Source organism: Ranitomeya variabilis, chromosome 2, assembly GCF_051348905.1.
Source record: "Ranitomeya variabilis isolate aRanVar5 chromosome 2, aRanVar5.hap1, whole genome shotgun sequence".
NCBI lineage: Eukaryota > Metazoa > Chordata > Amphibia > Anura > Dendrobatidae > Ranitomeya > Ranitomeya variabilis.
The window spans coordinates 1,107,376,491-1,107,399,910 of NC_135233.1; the positions used below are offsets into that span (position 1 = coordinate 1,107,376,491).

The window sequence follows — 23,420 nt, forward strand, 5'->3', positions numbered from 1 at the left end:
ATTTGTAGGTCACCAATCACGTTGTGGACTCCTTAAATGTTCTTCAAGTATGGGAAAACGGAGTCCACACTTAAAAAAAAAAAAAAAAAAAAAAAAAAGCAATGTCATCTGTGACTGTATATGAAAATTGTGACCTGGTGTGACGTGAAACTGACGTCAAGTTTCACAGGTTTGGGGGATTAGCTCAAGTGGTAGAGCGCTCGCTTAGCATGCGAGAGGTAGCGGGATCGATGCCCGCATTCTCCAATGCTACCATTGGATTCCTTTTTCGCAGAGTTGAATGAATCATTTTTACCATCTGCCCGTGGCACCCACGGCCAAACCTAGGAGGCTTTCGACAGTGGCCAAAACAATCCTTCGATAGCTCAGCTGGTAGAGCGGAGGACTGTAGCTCTAAATTAGCAATCCTTAGGTCGCTGGTTCAATTCCGGCTCGAAGGAAGTTTTGTTTATCTTATCTCATACAGAAAGTTTTTCTCCAGTTTGCCTCGTGAATTCAAAACATAGTCAGCAAAATGGCTTTTACATGAGAGAGATGCTCAGCACCAATGCAAAAACTTCTCCAACTGTGCAACGTCTCTGGGTGGACTGCAAAAGGGTGCGACGTCCCTGGGTGGACTCGAACCACCAACCTTTCGGTTAACAGCCGAACGCGCTAACCGATTGCGCCACAGAGACCCAATGGACCACAATTTTTGCCTGCACCTTAAGCAAGGTCAGACACCGTTTCTTCAAATGATTTTCAACAATATGACTAAAGGAAACAGAAAAAAACAAAGAAATAATTGCAAAACACCAAGAATAATCTAGTTGCCAACAGATAAGAAATGGCTGATAAATTACACGACACAGACCAGAAGGCAGACAGTAATTAGACTTCGACTCTAAGCATCCAACACTACGAGCAGAGTGGCGCAGCGGAAGCGTGCTGGGCCCATAACCCAGAGGTCGATGGATCGAAACCATCCTCTGCTAAAAGGTTGTGTTTTATACTTTTCATCATTACATTGCATCCAAATGCTTCTGTCAACAGAAAGTTTAGTGTTATTGCAGAAAATGTCAAAAAAACGTACACTTCCGAAAGCGTTGGTGGTATAGTGGTGAGCATAGCTGCCTTCCAAGCAGTTGACCCGGGTTCGATTCCCGGCCAACGCATGTCTTGCTTTTCACCATTGGTGTTGCATTTATTCTCTTTTAATGTTTTGTGTTAAGGCTCATGCTCTACTCTCTTCTTACAGTTTAGCAACCACAGAAAGGAGGAAAAAAAAAGACCAGGAGGCCTTCACGACCTCTCAGCATTTTCGGTAAACAAACCAACCCATAAAAGTTCAACGGTTCTCCTTGGGATTGTGCTACATCACAACTTTTTTCTACAAACTATGCAAGTTTTTTCACTGTCCCCGGTTTGATTCTCCATGTGCATAGAAAGGGTTTGCTAGAAAGTTGCTCGACTGTATTTGTAGGTCACCAATCACGTTGTGGACTCCTTAAATGTTCTTCAAGTATGGGAAAACGGAGTCCACACTTAAAAAAAAAAAAAAAAAAAAAAAAAAGCAATGTCATCTGTGACTGTATATGAAAATTGTGACCTGGTGTGACGTGAAACTGACGTCAAGTTTCACAGGTTTGGGGGATTAGCTCAAGTGGTAGAGCGCTCGCTTAGCATGCGAGAGGTAGCGGGATCGATGCCCGCATTCTCCAATGCTACCATTGGATTCCTTTTTCGCAGAGTTGAATGAATCATTTTTACCATCTGCCCGTGGCACCCACGGCCAAACCTAGGAGGCTTTCGACAGTGGCCAAAACAATCCTTCGATAGCTCAGCTGGTAGAGCGGAGGACTGTAGCTCTAAATTAGCAATCCTTAGGTCGCTGGTTCAATTCCGGCTCGAAGGAAGTTTTGTTTATCTTATCTCATACAGAAAGTTTTTCTCCAGTTTGCCTCGTGAATTCAAAACATAGTCAGCAAAATGGCTTTTACATGAGAGAGATGCTCAGCACCAATGCAAAAACTTCTCCAACTGTGCAACGTCTCTGGGTGGACTGCAAAAGGGTGCGACGTCCCTGGGTGGACTCGAACCACCAACCTTTCGGTTAACAGCCGAACGCGCTAACCGATTGCGCCACAGAGACCCAATGGACCACAATTTTTGCCTGCACCTTAAGCAAGGTCAGACACCGTTTCTTCAAATGATTTTCAACAATATGACTAAAGGAAACAGAAAAAAACAAAGAAATAATTGCAAAACACCAAGAATAATCTAGTTGCCAACAGATAAGAAATGGCTGATAAATTACACGACACAGACCAGAAGGCAGACAGTAATTAGACTTCGACTCTAAGCATCCAACACTACGAGCAGAGTGGCGCAGCGGAAGCGTGCTGGGCCCATAACCCAGAGGTCGATGGATCGAAACCATCCTCTGCTAAAAGGTTGTGTTTTATACTTTTCATCATTACATTGCATCCAAATGCTTCTGTCAACAGAAAGTTTAGTGTTATTGCAGAAAATGTCAAAAAAACGTACACTTCCGAAAGCGTTGGTGGTATAGTGGTGAGCATAGCTGCCTTCCAAGCAGTTGACCCGGGTTCGATTCCCGGCCAACGCATGTCTTGCTTTTCACCATTGGTGTTGCATTTATTCTCTTTTAATGTTTTGTGTTAAGGCTCATGCTCTACTCTCTTCTTACAGTTTAGCAACCACAGAAAGGAGGAAAAAAAAAGACCAGGAGGCCTTCACGACCTCTCAGCATTTTCGGTAAACAAACCAACCCATAAAAGTTCAACGGTTCTCCTTGGGATTGTGCTACATCACAACTTTTTTCTACAAACTATGCAAGTTTTTTCACTGTCCCCGGTTTGATTCTCCATGTGCATAGAAAGGGTTTGCTAGAAAGTTGCTCGACTGTATTTGTAGGTCACCAATCACGTTGTGGACTCCTTAAATGTTCTTCAAGTATGGGAAAACGGAGTCCACACTTAAAAAAAAAAAAAAAAAAAAAAAAAAGCAATGTCATCTGTGACTGTATATGAAAATTGTGACCTGGTGTGACGTGAAACTGACGTCAAGTTTCACAGGTTTGGGGGATTAGCTCAAGTGGTAGAGCGCTCGCTTAGCATGCGAGAGGTAGCGGGATCGATGCCCGCATTCTCCAATGCTACCATTGGATTCCTTTTTCGCAGAGTTGAATGAATCATTTTTACCATCTGCCCGTGGCACCCACGGCCAAACCTAGGAGGCTTTCGACAGTGGCCAAAACAATCCTTCGATAGCTCAGCTGGTAGAGCGGAGGACTGTAGCTCTAAATTAGCAATCCTTAGGTCGCTGGTTCAATTCCGGCTCGAAGGAAGTTTTGTTTATCTTATCTCATACAGAAAGTTTTTCTCCAGTTTGCCTCGTGAATTCAAAACATAGTCAGCAAAATGGCTTTTACATGAGAGAGATGCTCAGCACCAATGCAAAAACTTCTCCAACTGTGCAACGTCTCTGGGTGGACTGCAAAAGGGTGCGACGTCCCTGGGTGGACTCGAACCACCAACCTTTCGGTTAACAGCCGAACGCGCTAACCGATTGCGCCACAGAGACCCAATGGACCACAATTTTTGCCTGCACCTTAAGCAAGGTCAGACACCGTTTCTTCAAATGATTTTCAACAATATGACTAAAGGAAACAGAAAAAAACAAAGAAATAATTGCAAAACACCAAGAATAATCTAGTTGCCAACAGATAAGAAATGGCTGATAAATTACACGACACAGACCAGAAGGCAGACAGTAATTAGACTTCGACTCTAAGCATCCAACACTACGAGCAGAGTGGCGCAGCGGAAGCGTGCTGGGCCCATAACCCAGAGGTCGATGGATCGAAACCATCCTCTGCTAAAAGGTTGTGTTTTATACTTTTCATCATTACATTGCATCCAAATGCTTCTGTCAACAGAAAGTTTAGTGTTATTGCAGAAAATGTCAAAAAAACGTACACTTCCGAAAGCGTTGGTGGTATAGTGGTGAGCATAGCTGCCTTCCAAGCAGTTGACCCGGGTTCGATTCCCGGCCAACGCATGTCTTGCTTTTCACCATTGGTGTTGCATTTATTCTCTTTTAATGTTTTGTGTTAAGGCTCATGCTCTACTCTCTTCTTACAGTTTAGCAACCACAGAAAGGAGGAAAAAAAAAGACCAGGAGGCCTTCACGACCTCTCAGCATTTTCGATAAACAAACCAACCCATAAAAGTTCAACGGTTCTCCTTGGGATTGTGCTACATCACAACTTTTTTCTACAAACTATGCAAGTTTTTTCACTGTCCCCGGTTTGATTCTCCATGTGCATAGAAAGGGTTTGCTAGAAAGTTGCTCGACTGTATTTGTAGGTCACCAATCACGTTGTGGACTCCTTAAATGTTCTTCAAGTATGGGAAAACGGAGTCCACACTTAAAAAAAAAAAAAAAAAAAAAAAAAGCAATGTCATCTGTGACTGTATATGAAAATTGTGACCTGGTGTGACGTGAAACTGACGTCAAGTTTCACAGGTTTGGGGGATTAGCTCAAGTGGTAGAGCGCTCGCTTAGCATGCGAGAGGTAGCGGGATCGATGCCCGCATTCTCCAATGCTACCATTGGATTCCTTTTTCGCAGAGTTGAATGAATCATTTTTACCATCTGCCCGTGGCACCCACGGCCAAACCTAGGAGGCTTTCGACAGTGGCCAAAACAATCCTTCGATAGCTCAGCTGGTAGAGCGGAGGACTGTAGCTCTAAATTAGCAATCCTTAGGTCGCTGGTTCAATTCCGGCTCGAAGGAAGTTTTGTTTATCTTATCTCATACAGAAAGTTTTTCTCCAGTTTGCCTCGTGAATTCAAAACATAGTCAGCAAAATGGCTTTTACATGAGAGAGATGCTCAGCACCAATGCAAAAACTTCTCCAACTGTGCAACGTCTCTGGGTGGACTGCAAAAGGGTGCGACGTCCCTGGGTGGACTCGAACCACCAACCTTTCGGTTAACAGCCGAACGCGCTAACCGATTGCGCCACAGAGACCCAATGGACCACAATTTTTGCCTGCACCTTAAGCAAGGTCAGACACCGTTTCTTCAAATGATTTTCAACAATATGACTAAAGGAAACAGAAAAAAACAAAGAAATAATTGCAAAACACCAAGAATAATCTAGTTGCCAACAGATAAGAAATGGCTGATAAATTACACGACACAGACCAGAAGGCAGACAGTAATTAGACTTCGACTCTAAGCATCCAACACTACGAGCAGAGTGGCGCAGCGGAAGCGTGCTGGGCCCATAACCCAGAGGTCGATGGATCGAAACCATCCTCTGCTAAAAGGTTGTGTTTTATACTTTTCATCATTACATTGCATCCAAATGCTTCTGTCAACAGAAAGTTTAGTGTTATTGCAGAAAATGTCAAAAAAACGTACACTTCCGAAAGCGTTGGTGGTATAGTGGTGAGCATAGCTGCCTTCCAAGCAGTTGACCCGGGTTCGATTCCCGGCCAACGCATGTCTTGCTTTTCACCATTGGTGTTGCATTTATTCTCTTTTAATGTTTTGTGTTAAGGCTCATGCTCTACTCTCTTCTTACAGTTTAGCAACCACAGAAAGGAGGAAAAAAAAAGACCAGGAGGCCTTCACGACCTCTCAGCATTTTCGGTAAACAAACCAACCCATAAAAGTTCAACGGTTCTCCTTGGGATTGTGCTACATCACAACTTTTTTCTACAAACTATGCAAGTTTTTTCACTGTCCCCGGTTTGATTCTCCATGTGCATAGAAAGGGTTTGCTAGAAAGTTGCTCGACTGTATTTGTAGGTCACCAATCACGTTGTGGACTCCTTAAATGTTCTTCAAGTATGGGAAAACGGAGTCCACACTTAAAAAAAAAAAAAAAAAAAAAAAAAAGCAATGTCATCTGTGACTGTATATGAAAATTGTGACCTGGTGTGACGTGAAACTGACGTCAAGTTTCACAGGTTTGGGGGATTAGCTCAAGTGGTAGAGCGCTCGCTTAGCATGCGAGAGGTAGCGGGATCGATGCCCGCATTCTCCAATGCTACCATTGGATTCCTTTTTCGCAGAGTTGAATGAATCATTTTTACCATCTGCCCGTGGCACCCACGGCCAAACCTAGGAGGCTTTCGACAGTGGCCAAAACAATCCTTCGATAGCTCAGCTGGTAGAGCGGAGGACTGTAGCTCTAAATTAGCAATCCTTAGGTCGCTGGTTCAATTCCGGCTCGAAGGAAGTTTTGTTTATCTTATCTCATACAGAAAGTTTTTCTCCAGTTTGCCTCGTGAATTCAAAACATAGTCAGCAAAATGGCTTTTACATGAGAGAGATGCTCAGCACCAATGCAAAAACTTCTCCAACTGTGCAACGTCTCTGGGTGGACTGCAAAAGGGTGCGACGTCCCTGGGTGGACTCGAACCACCAACCTTTCGGTTAACAGCCAAACGCGCTAACCGATTGCGCCACAGAGACCCAATGGACCACAATTTTTGCCTGCACCTTAAGCAAGGTCAGACACCGTTTCTTCAAATGATTTTCAACAATATGACTAAAGGAAACAGAAAAAAACAAAGAAATAATTGCAAAACACCAAGAATAATCTAGTTGCCAACAGATAAGAAATGGCTGATAAATTACACGACACAGACCAGAAGGCAGACAGTAATTAGACTTCGACTCTAAGCTTCCAACACTACGAGCAGAGTGGCGCAGCGGAAGCGTGCTGGGCCCATAACCCAGAGGTCGATGGATCAAAACCATCCTCTGCTAAAAGGTTGTGTTTTATACTTTTCATCATTACATTGCATCCAAATGCTTCTGTCAACAGAAAGTTTAGTGTTATTGCAGAAAATGTCAAAAAAACGTACACTTCCGAAAGCGTTGGTGGTATAGTGGTGAGCATAGCTGCCTTCCAAGCAGTTGACCCGGGTTCGATTCCCGGCCAACGCATGTCTTGCTTTTCACCATTGGTGTTGCATTTATTCTCTTTTAATGTTTTGTGTTAAGGCTCATGCTCTACTCTCTTCTTACAGTTTAGCAACCACAGAAAGGAGGAAAAAAAAAGACCAGGAGGCCTTCACGACCTCTCAGCATTTTCGATAAACAAACCAACCCATAAAAGTTCAACGGTTCTCCTTGGGATTGTGCTACATCACAACTTTTTTCTACAAACTATGCAAGTTTTTTCACTGTCCCCGGTTTGATTCTCCATGTGCATAGAAAGGGTTTGCTAGAAAGTTGCTCGACTGTATTTGTAGGTCACCAATCACGTTGTGGACTCCTTAAATGTTCTTCAAGTATGGGAAAACGGAGTCCACACTTAAAAAAAAAAAAAAAAAAAAAAAAAGCAATGTCATCTGTGACTGTATATGAAAATTGTGACCTGGTGTGACGTGAAACTGACGTCAAGTTTCACAGGTTTGGGGGATTAGCTCAAGTGGTAGAGCGCTCGCTTAGCATGCGAGAGGTAGCGGGATCGATGCCCGCATTCTCCAATGCTACCATTGGATTCCTTTTTCGCAGAGTTGAATGAATCATTTTTACCATCTGCCCGTGGCACCCACGGCCAAACCTAGGAGGCTTTCGACAGTGGCCAAAACAATCCTTCGATAGCTCAGCTGGTAGAGCGGAGGACTGTAGCTCTAAATTAGCAATCCTTAGGTCGCTGGTTCAATTCCGGCTCGAAGGAAGTTTTGTTTATCTTATCTCATACAGAAAGTTTTTCTCCAGTTTGCCTCGTGAATTCAAAACATAGTCAGCAAAATGGCTTTTACATGAGAGAGATGCTCAGCACCAATGCAAAAACTTCTCCAACTGTGCAACGTCTCTGGGTGGACTGCAAAAGGGTGCGACGTCCCTGGGTGGACTCGAACCACCAACCTTTCGGTTAACAGCCGAACGCGCTAACCGATTGCGCCACAGAGACCCAATGGACCACAATTTTTGCCTGCACCTTAAGCAAGGTCAGACACCGTTTCTTCAAATGATTTTCAACAATATGACTAAAGGAAACAGAAAAAAACAAAGAAATAATTGCAAAACACCAAGAATAATCTAGTTGCCAACAGATAAGAAATGGCTGATAAATTACACGACACAGACCAGAAGGCAGACAGTAATTAGACTTCGACTCTAAGCATCCAACACTACGAGCAGAGTGGCGCAGCGGAAGCGTGCTGGGCCCATAACCCAGAGGTCGATGGATCGAAACCATCCTCTGCTAAAAGGTTGTGTTTTATACTTTTCATCATTACATTGCATCCAAATGCTTCTGTCAACAGAAAGTTTAGTGTTATTGCAGAAAATGTCAAAAAAACGTACACTTCCGAAAGCGTTGGTGGTATAGTGGTGAGCATAGCTGCCTTCCAAGCAGTTGACCCGGGTTCGATTCCCGGCCAACGCATGTCTTGCTTTTCACCATTGGTGTTGCATTTATTCTCTTTTAATGTTTTGTGTTAAGGCTCATGCTCTACTCTCTTCTTACAGTTTAGCAACCACAGAAAGGAGGAAAAAAAAAGACCAGGAGGCCTTCACGACCTCTCAGCATTTTCGGTAAACAAACCAACCCATAAAAGTTCAACGGTTCTCCTTGGGATTGTGCTACATCACAACTTTTTTCTACAAACTATGCAAGTTTTTTCACTGTCCCCGGTTTGATTCTCCATGTGCATAGAAAGGGTTTGCTAGAAAGTTGCTCGACTGTATTTGTAGGTCACCAATCACGTTGTGGACTCCTTAAATGTTCTTCAAGTATGGGAAAACGGAGTCCACACTTAAAAAAAAAAAAAAAAAAAAAAAAAAGCAATGTCATCTGTGACTGTATATGAAAATTGTGACCTGGTGTGACGTGAAACTGACGTCAAGTTTCACAGGTTTGGGGGATTAGCTCAAGTGGTAGAGCGCTCGCTTAGCATGCGAGAGGTAGCGGGATCGATGCCCGCATTCTCCAATGCTACCATTGGATTCCTTTTTCGCAGAGTTGAATGAATCATTTTTACCATCTGCCCGTGGCACCCACGGCCAAACCTAGGAGGCTTTCGACAGTGGCCAAAACAATCCTTCGATAGCTCAGCTGGTAGAGCGGAGGACTGTAGCTCTAAATTAGCAATCCTTAGGTCGCTGGTTCAATTCCGGCTCGAAGGAAGTTTTGTTTATCTTATCTCATACAGAAAGTTTTTCTCCAGTTTGCCTCGTGAATTCAAAACATAGTCAGCAAAATGGCTTTTACATGAGAGAGATGCTCAGCACCAATGCAAAAACTTCTCCAACTGTGCAACGTCTCTGGGTGGACTGCAAAAGGGTGCGACGTCCCTGGGTGGACTCGAACCACCAACCTTTCGGTTAACAGCCAAACGCGCTAACCGATTGCGCCACAGAGACCCAATGGACCACAATTTTTGCCTGCACCTTAAGCAAGGTCAGACACCGTTTCTTCAAATGATTTTCAACAATATGACTAAAGGAAACAGAAAAAAACAAAGAAATAATTGCAAAACACCAAGAATAATCTAGTTGCCAACAGATAAGAAATGGCTGATAAATTACACGACACAGACCAGAAGGCAGACAGTAATTAGACTTCGACTCTAAGCATCCAACACTACGAGCAGAGTGGCGCAGCGGAAGCGTGCTGGGCCCATAACCCAGAGGTCGATGGATCGAAACCATCCTCTGCTAAAAGGTTGTGTTTTATACTTTTCATCATTACATTGCATCCAAATGCTTCTGTCAACAGAAAGTTTAGTGTTATTGCAGAAAATGTCAAAAAAACGTACACTTCCGAAAGCGTTGGTGGTATAGTGGTGAGCATAGCTGCCTTCCAAGCAGTTGACCCGGGTTCGATTCCCGGCCAACGCATGTCTTGCTTTTCACCATTGGTGTTGCATTTATTCTCTTTTAATGTTTTGTGTTAAGGCTCATGCTCTACTCTCTTCTTACAGTTTAGCAACCACAGAAAGGAGGAAAAAAAAAGACCAGGAGGCCTTCACGACCTCTCAGCATTTTCGATAAACAAACCAACCCATAAAAGTTCAACGGTTCTCCTTGGGATTGTGCTACATCACAACTTTTTTCTACAAACTATGCAAGTTTTTTCACTGTCCCCGGTTTGATTCTCCATGTGCATAGAAAGGGTTTGCTAGAAAGTTGCTCGACTGTATTTGTAGGTCACCAATCACGTTGTGGACTCCTTAAATGTTCTTCAAGTATGGGAAAACGGAGTCCACACTTAAAAAAAAAAAAAAAAAAAAAAAGCAATGTCATCTGTGACTGTATATGAAAATTGTGACCTGGTGTGACGTGAAACTGACGTCAAGTTTCACAGGTTTGGGGGATTAGCTCAAGTGGTAGAGCGCTCGCTTAGCATGCGAGAGGTAGCGGGATCGATGCCCGCATTCTCCAATGCTACCATTGGATTCCTTTTTCGCAGAGTTGAATGAATCATTTTTACCATCTGCCCGTGGCACCCACGGCCAAACCTAGGAGGCTTTCGACAGTGGCCAAAACAATCCTTCGATAGCTCAGCTGGTAGAGCGGAGGACTGTAGCTCTAAATTAGCAATCCTTAGGTCGCTGGTTCAATTCCGGCTCGAAGGAAGTTTTGTTTATCTTATCTCATACAGAAAGTTTTTCTCCAGTTTGCCTCGTGAATTCAAAACATAGTCAGCAAAATGGCTTTTACATGAGAGAGATGCTCAGCACCAATGCAAAAACTTCTCCAACTGTGCAACGTCTCTGGGTGGACTGCAAAAGGGTGCGACGTCCCTGGGTGGACTCGAACCACCAACCTTTCGGTTAACAGCCGAACGCGCTAACCGATTGCGCCACAGAGACCCAATGGACCACAATTTTTGCCTGCACCTTAAGCAAGGTCAGACACCGTTTCTTCAAATGATTTTCAACAATATGACTAAAGGAAACAGAAAAAAACAAAGAAATAATTGCAAAACACCAAGAATAATCTAGTTGCCAACAGATAAGAAATGGCTGATAAATTACACGACACAGACCAGAAGGCAGACAGTAATTAGACTTCGACTCTAAGCATCCAACACTACGAGCAGAGTGGCGCAGCGGAAGCGTGCTGGGCCCATAACCCAGAGGTCGATGGATCGAAACCATCGGGTGGACTGCAAAAGGGTGCGACGTCCCTGGGTGGACTCGAACCACCAACCTTTCGGTTAACAGCCGAACGCGCTAACCGATTGCGCCACAGAGACCCAATGGACCACAATTTTTGCCTGCACCTTAAGCAAGGTCAGACACCGTTTCTTCAAATGATTTTCAACAATATGACTAAAGGAAACAGAAAAAAACAAAGAAATAATTGCAAAACACCAAGAATAATCTAGTTGCCAACAGATAAGAAATGGCTGATAAATTACACGACACAGACCAGAAGGCAGACAGTAATTAGACTTCGACTCTAAGCATCCAACACTACGAGCAGAGTGGCGCAGCGGAAGCGTGCTGGGCCCATAACCCAGAGGTCGATGGATCGAAACCATCCTCTGCTAAAAGGTTGTGTTTTATACTTTTCATCATTACATTGCATCCAAATGCTTCTGTCAACAGAAAGTTTAGTGTTATTGCAGAAAATGTCAAAAAAACGTACACTTCCGAAAGCGTTGGTGGTATAGTGGTGAGCATAGCTGCCTTCCAAGCAGTTGACCCGGGTTCGATTCCCGGCCAACGCATGTCTTGCTTTTCACCATTGGTGTTGCATTTATTCTCTTTTAATGTTTTGTGTTAAGGCTCATGCTCTACTCTCTTCTTACAGTTTAGCAACCACAGAAAGGAGGAAAAAAAAAGACCAGGAGGCCTTCACGACCTCTCAGCATTTTCGATAAACAAACCAACCCATAAAAGTTCAACGGTTCTCCTTGGGATTGTGCTACATCACAACTTTTTTCTACAAACTATGCAAGTTTTTTCACTGTCCCCGGTTTGATTCTCCATGTGCATAGAAAGGGTTTGCTAGAAAGTTGCTCGACTGTATTTGTAGGTCACCAATCACGTTGTGGACTCCTTAAATGTTCTTCAAGTATGGGAAAACGGAGTCCACACTTAAAAAAAAAAAAAAAAAAAAAAAAAAGCAATGTCATCTGTGACTGTATATGAAAATTGTGACCTGGTGTGACGTGAAACTGACGTCAAGTTTCACAGGTTTGGGGGATTAGCTCAAGTGGTAGAGCGCTCGCTTAGCATGCGAGAGGTAGCGGGATCGATGCCCGCATTCTCCAATGCTACCATTGGATTCCTTTTTCGCAGAGTTGAATGAATCATTTTTACCATCTGCCCGTGGCACCCACGGCCAAACCTAGGAGGCTTTCGACAGTGGCCAAAACAATCCTTCGATAGCTCAGCTGGTAGAGCGGAGGACTGTAGCTCTAAATTAGCAATCCTTAGGTCGCTGGTTCAATTCCGGCTCGAAGGAAGTTTTGTTTATCTTATCTCATACAGAAAGTTTTTCTCCAGTTTGCCTCGTGAATTCAAAACATAGTCAGCAAAATGGCTTTTACATGAGAGAGATGCTCAGCACCAATGCAAAAACTTCTCCAACTGTGCAACGTCTCTGGGTGGACTGCAAAAGGGTGCGACGTCCCTGGGTGGACTCGAACCACCAACCTTTCGGTTAACAGCCGAACGCGCTAACCGATTGCGCCACAGAGACCCAATGGACCACAATTTTTGCCTGCACCTTAAGCAAGGTCAGACACCGTTTCTTCAAATGATTTTCAACAATATGACTAAAGGAAACAGAAAAAAACAAAGAAATAATTGCAAAACACCAAGAATAATCTAGTTGCCAACAGATAAGAAATGGCTGATAAATTACACGACACAGACCAGAAGGCAGACAGTAATTAGACTTCGACTCTAAGCATCCAACACTACGAGCAGAGTGGCGCAGCGGAAGCGTGCTGGGCCCATAACCCAGAGGTCGATGGATCGAAACCATCCTCTGCTAAAAGGTTGTGTTTTATACTTTTCATCATTACATTGCATCCAAATGCTTCTGTCAACAGAAAGTTTAGTGTTATTGCAGAAAATGTCAAAAAAACGTACACTTCCGAAAGCGTTGGTGGTATAGTGGTGAGCATAGCTGCCTTCCAAGCAGTTGACCCGGGTTCGATTCCCGGCCAACGCATGTCTTGCTTTTCACCATTGGTGTTGCATTTATTCTCTTTTAATGTTTTGTGTTAAGGCTCATGCTCTACTCTCTTCTTACAGTTTAGCAACCACAGAAAGGAGGAAAAAAAAAGACCAGGAGGCCTTCACGACCTCTCAGCATTTTCGATAAACAAACCAACCCATAAAAGTTCAACGGTTCTCCTTGGGATTGTGCTACATCACAACTTTTTTCTACAAACTATGCAAGTTTTTTCACTGTCCCCGGTTTGATTCTCCATGTGCATAGAAAGGGTTTGCTAGAAAGTTGCTCGACTGTATTTGTAGGTCACCAATCACGTTGTGGACTCCTTAAATGTTCTTCAAGTATGGGAAAACGGAGTCCACACTTAAAAAAAAAAAAAAAAAAAAAAAAAAAGCAATGTCATCTGTGACTGTATATGAAAATTGTGACCTGGTGTGACGTGAAACTGACGTCAAGTTTCACAGGTTTGGGGGATTAGCTCAAGTGGTAGAGCGCTCGCTTAGCATGCGAGAGGTAGCGGGATCGATGCCCGCATTCTCCAATGCTACCATTGGATTCCTTTTTCGCAGAGTTGAATGAATCATTTTTACCATCTGCCCGTGGCACCCACGGCCAAACCTAGGAGGCTTTCGACAGTGGCCAAAACAATCCTTCGATAGCTCAGCTGGTAGAGCGGAGGACTGTAGCTCTAAATTAGCAATCCTTAGGTCGCTGGTTCAATTCCGGCTCGAAGGAAGTTTTGTTTATCTTATCTCATACAGAAAGTTTTTCTCCAGTTTGCCTCGTGAATTCAAAACATAGTCAGCAAAATGGCTTTTACATGAGAGAGATGCTCAGCACCAATGCAAAAACTTCTCCAACTGTGCAACGTCTCTGGGTGGACTGCAAAAGGGTGCGACGTCCCTGGGTGGACTCGAACCACCAACCTTTCGGTTAACAGCCAAACGCGCTAACCGATTGCGCCACAGAGACCCAATGGACCACAATTTTTGCCTGCACCTTAAGCAAGGTCAGACACCGTTTCTTCAAATGATTTTCAACAATATGACTAAAGGAAACAGAAAAAAACAAAGAAATAATTGCAAAACACCAAGAATAATCTAGTTGCCAACAGATAAGAAATGGCTGATAAATTACACGACACAGACCAGAAGGCAGACAGTAATTAGACTTCGACTCTAAGCATCCAACACTACGAGCAGAGTGGCGCAGCGGAAGCGTGCTGGGCCCATAACCCAGAGGTCGATGGATCGAAACCATCCTCTGCTAAAAGGTTGTGTTTTATACTTTTCATCATTACATTGCATCCAAATGCTTCTGTCAACAGAAAGTTTAGTGTTATTGCAGAAAATGTCAAAAAAACGTACACTTCCGAAAGCGTTGGTGGTATAGTGGTGAGCATAGCTGCCTTCCAAGCAGTTGACCCGGGTTCGATTCCCGGCCAACGCATGTCTTGCTTTTCACCATTGGTGTTGCATTTATTCTCTTTTAATGTTTTGTGTTAAGGCTCATGCTCTACTCTCTTCTTACAGTTTAGCAACCACAGAAAGGAGGAAAAAAAAAGACCAGGAGGCCTTCACGACCTCTCAGCATTTTCGATAAACAAACCAACCCATAAAAGTTCAACGGTTCTCCTTGGGATTGTGCTACATCACAACTTTTTTCTACAAACTATGCAAGTTTTTTCACTGTCCCCGGTTTGATTCTCCATGTGCATAGAAAGGGTTTGCTAGAAAGTTGCTCGACTGTATTTGTAGGTCACCAATCACGTTGTGGACTCCTTAAATGTTCTTCAAGTATGGGAAAACGGAGTCCACACTTAAAAAAAAAAAAAAAAAAAAAAAGCAATGTCATCTGTGACTGTATATGAAAATTGTGACCTGGTGTGACGTGAAACTGACGTCAAGTTTCACAGGTTTGGGGGATTAGCTCAAGTGGTAGAGCGCTCGCTTAGCATGCGAGAGGTAGCGGGATCGATGCCCGCATTCTCCAATGCTACCATTGGATTCCTTTTTCGCAGAGTTGAATGAATCATTTTTACCATCTGCCCGTGGCACCCACGGCCAAACCTAGGAGGCTTTCGACAGTGGCCAAAACAATCCTTCGATAGCTCAGCTGGTAGAGCGGAGGACTGTAGCTCTAAATTAGCAATCCTTAGGTCGCTGGTTCAATTCCGGCTCGAAGGAAGTTTTGTTTATCTTATCTCATACAGAAAGTTTTTCTCCAGTTTGCCTCGTGAATTCAAAACATAGTCAGCAAAATGGCTTTTACATGAGAGAGATGCTCAGCACCAATGCAAAAACTTCTCCAACTGTGCAACGTCTCTGGGTGGACTGCAAAAGGGTGCGACGTCCCTGGGTGGACTCGAACCACCAACCTTTCGGTTAACAGCCGAACGCGCTAACCGATTGCGCCACAGAGACCCAATGGACCACAATTTTTGCCTGCACCTTAAGCAAGGTCAGACACCGTTTCTTCAAATGATTTTCAACAATATGACTAAAGGAAACAGAAAAAAACAAAGAAATAATTGCAAAACACCAAGAATAATCTAGTTGCCAACAGATAAGAAATGGCTGATAAATTACACGACACAGACCAGAAGGCAGACAGTAATTAGACTTCGACTCTAAGCATCCAACACTACGAGCAGAGTGGCGCAGCGGAAGCGTGCTGGGCCCATAACCCAGAGGTCGATGGATCGAAACCATCGGGTGGACTGCAAAAGGGTGCGACGTCCCTGGGTGGACTCGAACCACCAACCTTTCGGTTAACAGCCGAACGCGCTAACCGATTGCGCCACAGAGACCCAATGGACCACAATTTTTGCCTGCACCTTAAGCAAGGTCAGACACCGTTTCTTCAAATGATTTTCAACAATATGACTAAAGGAAACAGAAAAAAACAAAGAAATAATTGCAAAACACCAAGAATAATCTAGTTGCCAACAGATAAGAAATGGCTGATAAATTACACGACACAGACCAGAAGGCAGACAGTAATTAGACTTCGACTCTAAGCATCCAACACTACGAGCAGAGTGGCGCAGCGGAAGCGTGCTGGGCCCATAACCCAGAGGTCGATGGATCGAAACCATCCTCTGCTAAAAGGTTGTGTTTTATACTTTTCATCATTACATTGCATCCAAATGCTTCTGTCAACAGAAAGTTTAGTGTTATTGCAGAAAATGTCAAAAAAACGTACACTTCCGAAAGCGTTGGTGGTATAGTGGTGAGCATAGCTGCCTTCCAAGCAGTTGACCCGGGTTCGATTCCCGGCCAACGCATGTCTTGCTTTTCACCATTGGTGTTGCATTTATTCTCTTTTAATGTTTTGTGTTAAGGCTCATGCTCTACTCTCTTCTTACAGTTTAGCAACCACAGAAAGGAGGAAAAAAAAAGACCAGGAGGCCTTCACGACCTCTCAGCATTTTCGATAAACAAACCAACCCATAAAAGTTCAACGGTTCTCCTTGGGATTGTGCTACATCACAACTTTTTTCTACAAACTATGCAAGTTTTTTCACTGTCCCCGGTTTGATTCTCCATGTGCATAGAAAGGGTTTGCTAGAAAGTTGCTCGACTGTATTTGTAGGTCACCAATCACGTTGTGGACTCCTTAAATGTTCTTCAAGTATGGGAAAACGGAGTCCACACTTAAAAAAAAAAAAAAAAAAAAAAAAAAGCAATGTCATCTGTGACTGTATATGAAAATTGTGACCTGGTGTGACGTGAAACTGACGTCAAGTTTCACAGGTTTGGGGGATTAGCTCAAGTGGTAGAGCGCTCGCTTAGCATGCGAGAGGTAGCGGGATCGATGCCCGCATTCTCCAATGCTACCATTGGATTCCTTTTTCGCAGAGTTGAATGAATCATTTTTACCATCTGCCCGTGGCACCCACGGCCAAACCTAGGAGGCTTTCGACAGTGGCCAAAACAATCCTTCGATAGCTCAGCTGGTAGAGCGGAGGACTGTAGCTCTAAATTAGCAATCCTTAGGTCGCTGGTTCAATTCCGGCTCGAAGGAAGTTTTGTTTATCTTATCTCATACAGAAAGTTTTTCTCCAGTTTGCCTCGTGAATTCAAAACATAGTCAGCAAAATGGCTTTTACATGAGAGAGATGCTCAGCACCAATGCAAAAACTTCTCCAACTGTGCAACGTCTCTGGGTGGACTGCAAAAGGGTGCGACGTCCCTGGGTGGACTCGAACCACCAACCTTTCGGTTAACAGCCGAACGCGCTAACCGATTGCGCCACAGAGACCCAATGGACCACAATTTTTGCCTGCACCTTAAGCAAGGTCAGACACCGTTTCTTCAAATGATTTTCAACAATATGACTAAAGGAAACAGAAAAAAACAAAGAAATAATTGCAAAACACCAAGAATAATCTAGTTGCCAACAGATAAGAAATGGCTGATAAATTACACGACACAGACCAGAAGGCAGACAGTAATTAGACTTCGACTCTAAGCATCCAACACTACGAGCAGAGTGGCGCAGCGGAAGCGTGCTGGGCCCATAACCCAGAGGTCGATGGATCGAAACCATCCTCTGCTAAAAGGTTGTGTTTTATACTTTTCATCATTACATTGCATCCAAATGCTTCTGTCAACAGAAAGTTTAGTGTTATTGCAGAAAATGTCAAAAAAACGTACACTTCCGAAAGCGTTGGTGGTATAGTGGTGAGCATAGCTGCCTTCCAAGCAGTTGACCCGGGTTCGATTCCCGGCCAACGCATGTCTTGCTTTTCACCATTGGTGTTGCATTTATTCTCTTTTAATGTTTTGTGTTAAGGCTCATGCTCTACTCTCTTCTTACAGTTTAGCAACCACAGAAAGGAGGAAAAAAAAAGACCAGGAGGCCTTCACGACCTCTCAGCATTTTCGATAAACAAACCAACCCATAAAAGTTCAACGGTTCTCCTTGGGATTGTGCTACATCACAACTTTTTTCTACAAACTATGCAAGTTTTTTCACTGTCCCCGGTTTGATTCTCCATGTGCATAGAAAGGGTTTGCTAGAAAGTTGCTCGACTGTATTTGTAGGTCACCAATCACGTTGTGGACTCCTTAAATGTTCTTCAAGTATGGGAAAACGGAGTCCACACTTAAAAAAAAAAAAAAAAAAAAAAAAAAGCAATGTCATCTGTGACTGTATATGAAAATTGTGACCTGGTGTGACGTGAAACTGACGTCAAGTTTCACAGGTTTGGGGGATTAGCTCAAGTGGTAGAGCGCTCGCTTAGCATGCGAGAGGTAGCGGGATCGATGCCCGCATTCTCCAATGCTACCATTGGATTCCTTTTTCGCAGAGTTGAATGAATCATTTTTACCATCTGCCCGTGGCACCCACGGCCAAACCTAGGAGGCTTTCGACAGTGGCCAAAACAATCCTTCGATAGCTCAGCTGGTAGAGCGGAGGACTGTAGCTCTAAATTAGCAATCCTTAGGTCGCTGGTTCAATTCCGACTCGAAGGAAGTTTTGTTTATCTTATCTCATACAGAAAGTTTTTCTCCAGTTTGCCTCGTGAATTCAAAACATAGTCAGCAAAATGGCTTTTACATGAGAGAGATGCTCAGCACCAATGCAAAAACTTCTCCAACTGTGCAACGTCTCTGGGTGGACTGCAAAAGGGTGCGACGTCCCTGGGTGGACTCGAACCACCAACCTTTCGGTTAACAGCCGAACGCGCTAACCGATTGCGCCACAGAGACCCAATGGACCACAATTTTTGCCTGCACCTTAAGCAAGGTCAGACACCGTTTCTTCAAATGATTTTCAACAATATGACTAAAGGAAACAGAAAAAAACAAAGAAATAATTGCAAAACACCAAGAATAATCTAGTTGCCAACAGATAAGAAATGGCTGATAAATTACACGACACAGACCAGAAGGCAGACAGTAATTAGACTTCGACTCTAAGCATCCAACACTACGAGCAGAGTGGCGCAGCGGAAGCGTGCTGGGCCCATAACCCAGAGGTCGATGGATCGAAACCATCCTCTGCTAAAAGGTTGTGTTTTATACTTTTCATCATTACATTGCATCCAAATGCTTCTGTCAACAGAAAGTTTAGTGTTATTGCAGAAAATGTCAAAAAAACGTACACTTCCGAAAGCGTTGGTGGTATAGTGGTGAGCATAGCTGCCTTCCAAGCAGTTGACCCGGGTTCGATTCCCGGCCAACGCATGTCTTGCTTTTCACCATTGGTGTTGCATTTATTCTCTTTTAATGTTTTGTGTTAAGGCTCATGCTCTACTCTCTTCTTACAGTTTAGCAACCACAGAAAGGAGGAAAAAAAAAGACCAGGAGGCCTTCACGACCTCTCAGCATTTTCGATAAACAAACCAACCCATAAAAGTTCAACGGTTCTCCTTGGGATTGTGCTACATCACAACTTTTTTCTACAAACTATGCAAGTTTTTTCACTGTCCCCGGTTTGATTCTCCATGTGCATAGAAAGGGTTTGCTAGAAAGTTGCTCGACTGTATTTGTAGGTCACCAATCACGTTGTGGACTCCTTAAATGTTCTTCAAGTATGGGAAAACGGAGTCCACACTTAAAAAAAAAAAAAAAAAAAAAAAGCAATGTCATCTGTGACTGTATATGAAAATTGTGACCTGGTGTGACGTGAAACTGACGTCAAGTTTCACAGGTTTGGGGGATTAGCTCAAGTGGTAGAGCGCTCGCTTAGCATGCGAGAGGTAGCGGGATCGATGCCCGCATTCTCCAATGCTACCATTGGATTCCTTTTTCGCAGAGTTGAATGAATCATTTTTACCATCTGCCCGTGGCACCCACGGCCAAACCTAGGAGGCTTTCGACAGTGGCCAAAACAATCCTTCGATAGCTCAGCTGGTAGAGCGGAGGACTGTAGCTCTAAATTAGCAATCCTTAGGTCGCTGGTTCAATTCCGACTCGAAGGAAGTTTTGTTTATCTTATCTCATACAGAAAGTTTTTCTCCAGTTTGCCTCGTGAATTCAAAACATAGTCAGCAAAATGGCTTTTACATGAGAGAGATGCTCAGCACCAATGCAAAAACTTCTCCAACTGTGCAACGTCTCTGGGTGGACTGCAAAAGGGTGCGACGTCCCTGGGTGGACTCGAACCACCAACCTTTCGGTTAACAGCCGAACGCGCTAACCGATTGCGCCACAGAGACCCAATGGACCACAATTTTTGCCTGCACCTTAAGCAAGGTCAGACACCGTTTCTTCAAATGATTTTCAACAATATGACTAAAGGAAACAGAAAAAAACAAAGAAATAATTGCAAAACACCAAGAATAATCTAGTTGCCAACAGATAAGAAATGGCTGATAAATTACACGACACAGACCAGAAGGCAGACAGTAATTAGACTTCGACTCTAAGCATCCAACACTACGAGCAGAGTGGCGCAGCGGAAGCGTGCTGGGCCCATAACCCAGAGGTCGATGGATCGAAACCATCCTCTGCTAAAAGGTTGTGTTTTATACTTTTCATCATTACATTGCATCCAAATGCTTCTGTCAACAGAAAGTTTAGTGTTATTGCAGAAAATGTCAAAAAAACGTACACTTCCGAAAGCGTTGGTGGTATAGTGGTGAGCATAGCTGCCTTCCAAGCAGTTGACCCGGGTTCGATTCCCGGCCAACGCATGTCTTGCTTTTCACCATTGGTGTTGCATTTATTCTCTTTTAATGTTTTGTGTTAAGGCTCATGCTCTACTCTCTTCTTACAGTTTAGCAACCACAGAAAGGAGGAAAAAAAAAGACCAGGAGGCCTTCACGACCTCTCAGCATTTTCGATAAACAAACCAACCCATAAAAGTTCAACGGTTCTCCTTGGGATTGTGCTACATCACAACTTTTTTCTACAAACTATGCAAGTTTTTTCACTGTCCCCGGTTTGATTCTCCATGTGCATAGAAAGGGTTTGCTAGAAAGTTGCTCGACTGTATTTGTAGGTCACCAATCACGTTGTGGACTCCTTAAATGTTCTTCAAGTATGGGAAAACGGAGTCCACACTTAAAAAAAAAAAAAAAAAAAAAAAAAGCAATGTCATCTGTGACTGTATATGAAAATTGTGACCTGGTGTGACGTGAAACTGACGTCAAGTTTCACAGGTTTGGGGGATTAGCTCAAGTGGTAGAGCGCTCGCTTAGCATGCGAGAGGTAGCGGGATCGATGCCCGCATTCTCCAATGCTACCATTGGATTCCTTTTTCGCAGAGTTGAATGAATCATTTTTACCATCTGCCCGTGGCACCCACGGCCAAACCTAGGAGGCTTTCGACAGTGGCCAAAACAATCCTTCGATAGCTCAGCTGGTAGAGCGGAGGACTGTAGCTCTAAATTAGCAATCCTTAGGTCGCTGGTTCAATTCCGGCTCGAAGGAAGTTTTGTTTATCTTATCTCATACAGAAAGTTTTTCTCCAGTTTGCCTCGTGAATTCAAAACATAGTCAGCAAAATGGCTTTTACATGAGAGAGATGCTCAGCACCAATGCAAAAACTTCTCCAACTGTGCAACGTCTCTGGGTGGACTGCAAAAGGGTGCGACGTCCCTGGGTGGACTCGAACCACCAACCTTTCGGTTAACAGCCGAACGCGCTAACCGATTGCGCCACAGAGACCCAATGGACCACAATTTTTGCCTGCACCTTAAGCAAGGTCAGACACCGTTTCTTCAAATGATTTTCAACAATATGACTAAAGGAAACAGAAAAAAACAAAGAAATAATTGCAAAACACCAAGAATAATCTAGTTGCCAACAGATAAGAAATGGCTGATAAATTACACGACACAGACCAGAAGGCAGACAGTAATTAGACTTCGACTCTAAGCATCCAACACTACGAGCAGAGTGGCGCAGCGGAAGCGTGCTGGGCCCATAACCCAGAGGTCGATGGATCGAAACCATCCTCTGCTAAAAGGTTGTGTTTTATACTTTTCATCATTACATTGCATCCAAATGCTTCTGTCAACAGAAAGTTTAGTGTTATTGCAGAAAATGTCAAAAAAACGTACACTTCCGAAAGCGTTGGTGGTATAGTGGTGAGCATAGCTGCCTTCCAAGCAGTTGACCCGGGTTCGATTCCCGGCCAACGCATGTCTTGCTTTTCACCATTGGTGTTGCATTTATTCTCTTTTAATGTTTTGTGTTAAGGCTCATGCTCTACTCTCTTCTTACAGTTTAGCAACCACAGAAAGGAGGAAAAAAAAAGACCAGGAGGCCTTCACGACCTCTCAGCATTTTCGATAAACAAACCAACCCATAAAAGTTCAACGGTTCTCCTTGGGATTGTGCTACATCACAACTTTTTTCTACAAACTATGCAAGTTTTTTCACTGTCCCCGGTTTGATTCTCCATGTGCATAGAAAGGGTTTGCTAGAAAGTTGCTCGACTGTATTTGTAGGTCACCAATCACGTTGTGGACTCCTTAAATGTTCTTCAAGTATGGGAAAACGGAGTCCACACTTAAAAAAAAAAAAAAAAAAAAAAAGCAATGTCATCTGTGACTGTATATGAAAATTGTGACCTGGTGTGACGTGAAACTGACGTCAAGTTTCACAGGTTTGGGGGATTAGCTCAAGTGGTAGAGCGCTCGCTTAGCATGCGAGAGGTAGCGGGATCGATGCCCGCATTCTCCAATGCTACCATTGGATTCCTTTTTCGCAGAGTTGAATGAATCATTTTTACCATCTGCCCGTGGCACCCACGGCCAAACCTAGGAGGCTTTCGACAGTGGCCAAAACAATCCTTCGATAGCTCAGCTGGTAGAGCGGAGGACTGTAGCTCTAAATTAGCAATCCTTAGGTCGCTGGTTCAATTCCGACTCGAAGGAAGTTTTGTTTATCTTATCTCATACAGAAAGTTTTTCTCCAGTTTGCCTCGTGAATTCAAAACATAGTCAGCAAAATGGCTTTTACATGAGAGAGATGCTCAGCACCAATGCAAAAACTTCTCCAACTGTGCAACGTCTCTGGGTGGACTGCAAAAGGGTGCGACGTCCCTGGGTGGACTCGAACCACCAACCTTTCGGTTAACAGCCGAACGCGCTAACCGATTGCGCCACAGAGACCCAATGGACCACAATTTTTGCCTGCACCTTAAGCAAGGTCAGACACCGTTTCTTCAAATGATTTTCAACAATATGACTAAAGGAAACAGAAAAAAACAAAGAAATAATTGCAAAACACCAAGAATAATCTAGTTGCCAACAGATAAGAAATGGCTGATAAATTACACGACACAGA

At 43.7% G+C, this 23,420-nt stretch overlaps 59 non-coding genes across 59 annotated transcripts; 44 read left to right on the forward strand and 15 right to left on the reverse strand.

Annotated features, from left to right (window-relative positions):
* Nucleotides 1-173: 173 nt before the first annotated feature.
* TRNAA-AGC (transfer RNA alanine (anticodon AGC)) lies at nt 174-246 on the forward strand. Its single transcript has one exon. It is a non-coding gene; the product is annotated as a tRNA-Ala (tRNA).
* A 108-nt stretch (nt 247-354) lies between these two features.
* On the forward strand, nt 355-440 carry TRNAY-GUA (transfer RNA tyrosine (anticodon GUA)). The gene is given in 2 exon segments: nt 355-391; nt 405-440. It is a non-coding gene; the product is annotated as a tRNA-Tyr (tRNA).
* Nucleotides 441-603: 163 nt separating this feature from the next.
* On the reverse strand, nt 604-677 carry TRNAN-GUU (transfer RNA asparagine (anticodon GUU)). Its single transcript has one exon. It is a non-coding gene; the product is annotated as a tRNA-Asn (tRNA).
* Nucleotides 678-1,082: 405 nt separating this feature from the next.
* Nucleotides 1,083-1,154, forward strand: TRNAG-UCC (transfer RNA glycine (anticodon UCC)). Its single transcript has one exon. It is a non-coding gene; the product is annotated as a tRNA-Gly (tRNA).
* A 473-nt stretch (nt 1,155-1,627) lies between these two features.
* Nucleotides 1,628-1,700, forward strand: TRNAA-AGC (transfer RNA alanine (anticodon AGC)). Its single transcript has one exon. It is a non-coding gene; the product is annotated as a tRNA-Ala (tRNA).
* Nucleotides 1,701-1,808: 108 nt separating this feature from the next.
* TRNAY-GUA (transfer RNA tyrosine (anticodon GUA)) lies at nt 1,809-1,894 on the forward strand. The gene is given in 2 exon segments: nt 1,809-1,845; nt 1,859-1,894. It is a non-coding gene; the product is annotated as a tRNA-Tyr (tRNA).
* Nucleotides 1,895-2,057: 163 nt separating this feature from the next.
* Nucleotides 2,058-2,131, reverse strand: TRNAN-GUU (transfer RNA asparagine (anticodon GUU)). Its single transcript has one exon. It is a non-coding gene; the product is annotated as a tRNA-Asn (tRNA).
* A 405-nt stretch (nt 2,132-2,536) lies between these two features.
* On the forward strand, nt 2,537-2,608 carry TRNAG-UCC (transfer RNA glycine (anticodon UCC)). Its single transcript has one exon. It is a non-coding gene; the product is annotated as a tRNA-Gly (tRNA).
* A 473-nt stretch (nt 2,609-3,081) lies between these two features.
* TRNAA-AGC (transfer RNA alanine (anticodon AGC)) lies at nt 3,082-3,154 on the forward strand. Its single transcript has one exon. It is a non-coding gene; the product is annotated as a tRNA-Ala (tRNA).
* A 108-nt stretch (nt 3,155-3,262) lies between these two features.
* TRNAY-GUA (transfer RNA tyrosine (anticodon GUA)) lies at nt 3,263-3,348 on the forward strand. Its single transcript is given in 2 exon segments — nt 3,263-3,299; nt 3,313-3,348. It is a non-coding gene; the product is annotated as a tRNA-Tyr (tRNA).
* A 163-nt stretch (nt 3,349-3,511) lies between these two features.
* Nucleotides 3,512-3,585, reverse strand: TRNAN-GUU (transfer RNA asparagine (anticodon GUU)). The gene has a single exon. It is a non-coding gene; the product is annotated as a tRNA-Asn (tRNA).
* Nucleotides 3,586-3,990: 405 nt separating this feature from the next.
* On the forward strand, nt 3,991-4,062 carry TRNAG-UCC (transfer RNA glycine (anticodon UCC)). The gene has a single exon. It is a non-coding gene; the product is annotated as a tRNA-Gly (tRNA).
* A 472-nt stretch (nt 4,063-4,534) lies between these two features.
* TRNAA-AGC (transfer RNA alanine (anticodon AGC)) lies at nt 4,535-4,607 on the forward strand. Its single transcript has one exon. It is a non-coding gene; the product is annotated as a tRNA-Ala (tRNA).
* A 108-nt stretch (nt 4,608-4,715) lies between these two features.
* Nucleotides 4,716-4,801, forward strand: TRNAY-GUA (transfer RNA tyrosine (anticodon GUA)). Its single transcript is given in 2 exon segments — nt 4,716-4,752; nt 4,766-4,801. It is a non-coding gene; the product is annotated as a tRNA-Tyr (tRNA).
* A 163-nt stretch (nt 4,802-4,964) lies between these two features.
* On the reverse strand, nt 4,965-5,038 carry TRNAN-GUU (transfer RNA asparagine (anticodon GUU)). Its single transcript has one exon. It is a non-coding gene; the product is annotated as a tRNA-Asn (tRNA).
* A 405-nt stretch (nt 5,039-5,443) lies between these two features.
* Nucleotides 5,444-5,515, forward strand: TRNAG-UCC (transfer RNA glycine (anticodon UCC)). The gene has a single exon. It is a non-coding gene; the product is annotated as a tRNA-Gly (tRNA).
* A 473-nt stretch (nt 5,516-5,988) lies between these two features.
* Nucleotides 5,989-6,061, forward strand: TRNAA-AGC (transfer RNA alanine (anticodon AGC)). Its single transcript has one exon. It is a non-coding gene; the product is annotated as a tRNA-Ala (tRNA).
* A 108-nt stretch (nt 6,062-6,169) lies between these two features.
* TRNAY-GUA (transfer RNA tyrosine (anticodon GUA)) lies at nt 6,170-6,255 on the forward strand. The gene is given in 2 exon segments: nt 6,170-6,206; nt 6,220-6,255. It is a non-coding gene; the product is annotated as a tRNA-Tyr (tRNA).
* A 642-nt stretch (nt 6,256-6,897) lies between these two features.
* TRNAG-UCC (transfer RNA glycine (anticodon UCC)) lies at nt 6,898-6,969 on the forward strand. Its single transcript has one exon. It is a non-coding gene; the product is annotated as a tRNA-Gly (tRNA).
* Nucleotides 6,970-7,441: 472 nt separating this feature from the next.
* Nucleotides 7,442-7,514, forward strand: TRNAA-AGC (transfer RNA alanine (anticodon AGC)). Its single transcript has one exon. It is a non-coding gene; the product is annotated as a tRNA-Ala (tRNA).
* Nucleotides 7,515-7,622: 108 nt separating this feature from the next.
* On the forward strand, nt 7,623-7,708 carry TRNAY-GUA (transfer RNA tyrosine (anticodon GUA)). Its single transcript is given in 2 exon segments — nt 7,623-7,659; nt 7,673-7,708. It is a non-coding gene; the product is annotated as a tRNA-Tyr (tRNA).
* A 163-nt stretch (nt 7,709-7,871) lies between these two features.
* On the reverse strand, nt 7,872-7,945 carry TRNAN-GUU (transfer RNA asparagine (anticodon GUU)). Its single transcript has one exon. It is a non-coding gene; the product is annotated as a tRNA-Asn (tRNA).
* A 405-nt stretch (nt 7,946-8,350) lies between these two features.
* On the forward strand, nt 8,351-8,422 carry TRNAG-UCC (transfer RNA glycine (anticodon UCC)). The gene has a single exon. It is a non-coding gene; the product is annotated as a tRNA-Gly (tRNA).
* Nucleotides 8,423-8,895: 473 nt separating this feature from the next.
* TRNAA-AGC (transfer RNA alanine (anticodon AGC)) lies at nt 8,896-8,968 on the forward strand. Its single transcript has one exon. It is a non-coding gene; the product is annotated as a tRNA-Ala (tRNA).
* A 108-nt stretch (nt 8,969-9,076) lies between these two features.
* TRNAY-GUA (transfer RNA tyrosine (anticodon GUA)) lies at nt 9,077-9,162 on the forward strand. The gene is given in 2 exon segments: nt 9,077-9,113; nt 9,127-9,162. It is a non-coding gene; the product is annotated as a tRNA-Tyr (tRNA).
* Nucleotides 9,163-9,804: 642 nt separating this feature from the next.
* Nucleotides 9,805-9,876, forward strand: TRNAG-UCC (transfer RNA glycine (anticodon UCC)). Its single transcript has one exon. It is a non-coding gene; the product is annotated as a tRNA-Gly (tRNA).
* Nucleotides 9,877-10,346: 470 nt separating this feature from the next.
* On the forward strand, nt 10,347-10,419 carry TRNAA-AGC (transfer RNA alanine (anticodon AGC)). Its single transcript has one exon. It is a non-coding gene; the product is annotated as a tRNA-Ala (tRNA).
* A 108-nt stretch (nt 10,420-10,527) lies between these two features.
* On the forward strand, nt 10,528-10,613 carry TRNAY-GUA (transfer RNA tyrosine (anticodon GUA)). The gene is given in 2 exon segments: nt 10,528-10,564; nt 10,578-10,613. It is a non-coding gene; the product is annotated as a tRNA-Tyr (tRNA).
* Nucleotides 10,614-10,776: 163 nt separating this feature from the next.
* Nucleotides 10,777-10,850, reverse strand: TRNAN-GUU (transfer RNA asparagine (anticodon GUU)). The gene has a single exon. It is a non-coding gene; the product is annotated as a tRNA-Asn (tRNA).
* A 312-nt stretch (nt 10,851-11,162) lies between these two features.
* On the reverse strand, nt 11,163-11,236 carry TRNAN-GUU (transfer RNA asparagine (anticodon GUU)). The gene has a single exon. It is a non-coding gene; the product is annotated as a tRNA-Asn (tRNA).
* Nucleotides 11,237-11,641: 405 nt separating this feature from the next.
* On the forward strand, nt 11,642-11,713 carry TRNAG-UCC (transfer RNA glycine (anticodon UCC)). The gene has a single exon. It is a non-coding gene; the product is annotated as a tRNA-Gly (tRNA).
* Nucleotides 11,714-12,186: 473 nt separating this feature from the next.
* TRNAA-AGC (transfer RNA alanine (anticodon AGC)) lies at nt 12,187-12,259 on the forward strand. The gene has a single exon. It is a non-coding gene; the product is annotated as a tRNA-Ala (tRNA).
* A 108-nt stretch (nt 12,260-12,367) lies between these two features.
* Nucleotides 12,368-12,453, forward strand: TRNAY-GUA (transfer RNA tyrosine (anticodon GUA)). Its single transcript is given in 2 exon segments — nt 12,368-12,404; nt 12,418-12,453. It is a non-coding gene; the product is annotated as a tRNA-Tyr (tRNA).
* A 163-nt stretch (nt 12,454-12,616) lies between these two features.
* Nucleotides 12,617-12,690, reverse strand: TRNAN-GUU (transfer RNA asparagine (anticodon GUU)). The gene has a single exon. It is a non-coding gene; the product is annotated as a tRNA-Asn (tRNA).
* A 405-nt stretch (nt 12,691-13,095) lies between these two features.
* On the forward strand, nt 13,096-13,167 carry TRNAG-UCC (transfer RNA glycine (anticodon UCC)). The gene has a single exon. It is a non-coding gene; the product is annotated as a tRNA-Gly (tRNA).
* Nucleotides 13,168-13,641: 474 nt separating this feature from the next.
* Nucleotides 13,642-13,714, forward strand: TRNAA-AGC (transfer RNA alanine (anticodon AGC)). Its single transcript has one exon. It is a non-coding gene; the product is annotated as a tRNA-Ala (tRNA).
* Nucleotides 13,715-13,822: 108 nt separating this feature from the next.
* TRNAY-GUA (transfer RNA tyrosine (anticodon GUA)) lies at nt 13,823-13,908 on the forward strand. The gene is given in 2 exon segments: nt 13,823-13,859; nt 13,873-13,908. It is a non-coding gene; the product is annotated as a tRNA-Tyr (tRNA).
* A 642-nt stretch (nt 13,909-14,550) lies between these two features.
* Nucleotides 14,551-14,622, forward strand: TRNAG-UCC (transfer RNA glycine (anticodon UCC)). The gene has a single exon. It is a non-coding gene; the product is annotated as a tRNA-Gly (tRNA).
* Nucleotides 14,623-15,092: 470 nt separating this feature from the next.
* Nucleotides 15,093-15,165, forward strand: TRNAA-AGC (transfer RNA alanine (anticodon AGC)). The gene has a single exon. It is a non-coding gene; the product is annotated as a tRNA-Ala (tRNA).
* Nucleotides 15,166-15,273: 108 nt separating this feature from the next.
* On the forward strand, nt 15,274-15,359 carry TRNAY-GUA (transfer RNA tyrosine (anticodon GUA)). The gene is given in 2 exon segments: nt 15,274-15,310; nt 15,324-15,359. It is a non-coding gene; the product is annotated as a tRNA-Tyr (tRNA).
* A 163-nt stretch (nt 15,360-15,522) lies between these two features.
* Nucleotides 15,523-15,596, reverse strand: TRNAN-GUU (transfer RNA asparagine (anticodon GUU)). Its single transcript has one exon. It is a non-coding gene; the product is annotated as a tRNA-Asn (tRNA).
* Nucleotides 15,597-15,908: 312 nt separating this feature from the next.
* TRNAN-GUU (transfer RNA asparagine (anticodon GUU)) lies at nt 15,909-15,982 on the reverse strand. Its single transcript has one exon. It is a non-coding gene; the product is annotated as a tRNA-Asn (tRNA).
* A 405-nt stretch (nt 15,983-16,387) lies between these two features.
* Nucleotides 16,388-16,459, forward strand: TRNAG-UCC (transfer RNA glycine (anticodon UCC)). The gene has a single exon. It is a non-coding gene; the product is annotated as a tRNA-Gly (tRNA).
* A 473-nt stretch (nt 16,460-16,932) lies between these two features.
* On the forward strand, nt 16,933-17,005 carry TRNAA-AGC (transfer RNA alanine (anticodon AGC)). Its single transcript has one exon. It is a non-coding gene; the product is annotated as a tRNA-Ala (tRNA).
* A 108-nt stretch (nt 17,006-17,113) lies between these two features.
* On the forward strand, nt 17,114-17,199 carry TRNAY-GUA (transfer RNA tyrosine (anticodon GUA)). Its single transcript is given in 2 exon segments — nt 17,114-17,150; nt 17,164-17,199. It is a non-coding gene; the product is annotated as a tRNA-Tyr (tRNA).
* A 163-nt stretch (nt 17,200-17,362) lies between these two features.
* On the reverse strand, nt 17,363-17,436 carry TRNAN-GUU (transfer RNA asparagine (anticodon GUU)). The gene has a single exon. It is a non-coding gene; the product is annotated as a tRNA-Asn (tRNA).
* Nucleotides 17,437-17,841: 405 nt separating this feature from the next.
* Nucleotides 17,842-17,913, forward strand: TRNAG-UCC (transfer RNA glycine (anticodon UCC)). The gene has a single exon. It is a non-coding gene; the product is annotated as a tRNA-Gly (tRNA).
* A 473-nt stretch (nt 17,914-18,386) lies between these two features.
* On the forward strand, nt 18,387-18,459 carry TRNAA-AGC (transfer RNA alanine (anticodon AGC)). The gene has a single exon. It is a non-coding gene; the product is annotated as a tRNA-Ala (tRNA).
* Nucleotides 18,460-18,816: 357 nt separating this feature from the next.
* On the reverse strand, nt 18,817-18,890 carry TRNAN-GUU (transfer RNA asparagine (anticodon GUU)). Its single transcript has one exon. It is a non-coding gene; the product is annotated as a tRNA-Asn (tRNA).
* Nucleotides 18,891-19,295: 405 nt separating this feature from the next.
* TRNAG-UCC (transfer RNA glycine (anticodon UCC)) lies at nt 19,296-19,367 on the forward strand. Its single transcript has one exon. It is a non-coding gene; the product is annotated as a tRNA-Gly (tRNA).
* A 470-nt stretch (nt 19,368-19,837) lies between these two features.
* Nucleotides 19,838-19,910, forward strand: TRNAA-AGC (transfer RNA alanine (anticodon AGC)). Its single transcript has one exon. It is a non-coding gene; the product is annotated as a tRNA-Ala (tRNA).
* A 357-nt stretch (nt 19,911-20,267) lies between these two features.
* TRNAN-GUU (transfer RNA asparagine (anticodon GUU)) lies at nt 20,268-20,341 on the reverse strand. The gene has a single exon. It is a non-coding gene; the product is annotated as a tRNA-Asn (tRNA).
* Nucleotides 20,342-20,746: 405 nt separating this feature from the next.
* Nucleotides 20,747-20,818, forward strand: TRNAG-UCC (transfer RNA glycine (anticodon UCC)). The gene has a single exon. It is a non-coding gene; the product is annotated as a tRNA-Gly (tRNA).
* A 472-nt stretch (nt 20,819-21,290) lies between these two features.
* On the forward strand, nt 21,291-21,363 carry TRNAA-AGC (transfer RNA alanine (anticodon AGC)). Its single transcript has one exon. It is a non-coding gene; the product is annotated as a tRNA-Ala (tRNA).
* A 108-nt stretch (nt 21,364-21,471) lies between these two features.
* TRNAY-GUA (transfer RNA tyrosine (anticodon GUA)) lies at nt 21,472-21,557 on the forward strand. Its single transcript is given in 2 exon segments — nt 21,472-21,508; nt 21,522-21,557. It is a non-coding gene; the product is annotated as a tRNA-Tyr (tRNA).
* Nucleotides 21,558-21,720: 163 nt separating this feature from the next.
* On the reverse strand, nt 21,721-21,794 carry TRNAN-GUU (transfer RNA asparagine (anticodon GUU)). The gene has a single exon. It is a non-coding gene; the product is annotated as a tRNA-Asn (tRNA).
* A 405-nt stretch (nt 21,795-22,199) lies between these two features.
* Nucleotides 22,200-22,271, forward strand: TRNAG-UCC (transfer RNA glycine (anticodon UCC)). Its single transcript has one exon. It is a non-coding gene; the product is annotated as a tRNA-Gly (tRNA).
* Nucleotides 22,272-22,741: 470 nt separating this feature from the next.
* TRNAA-AGC (transfer RNA alanine (anticodon AGC)) lies at nt 22,742-22,814 on the forward strand. Its single transcript has one exon. It is a non-coding gene; the product is annotated as a tRNA-Ala (tRNA).
* A 357-nt stretch (nt 22,815-23,171) lies between these two features.
* TRNAN-GUU (transfer RNA asparagine (anticodon GUU)) lies at nt 23,172-23,245 on the reverse strand. The gene has a single exon. It is a non-coding gene; the product is annotated as a tRNA-Asn (tRNA).
* Between the last annotated feature and the right edge of the window lie 175 nt (nt 23,246-23,420).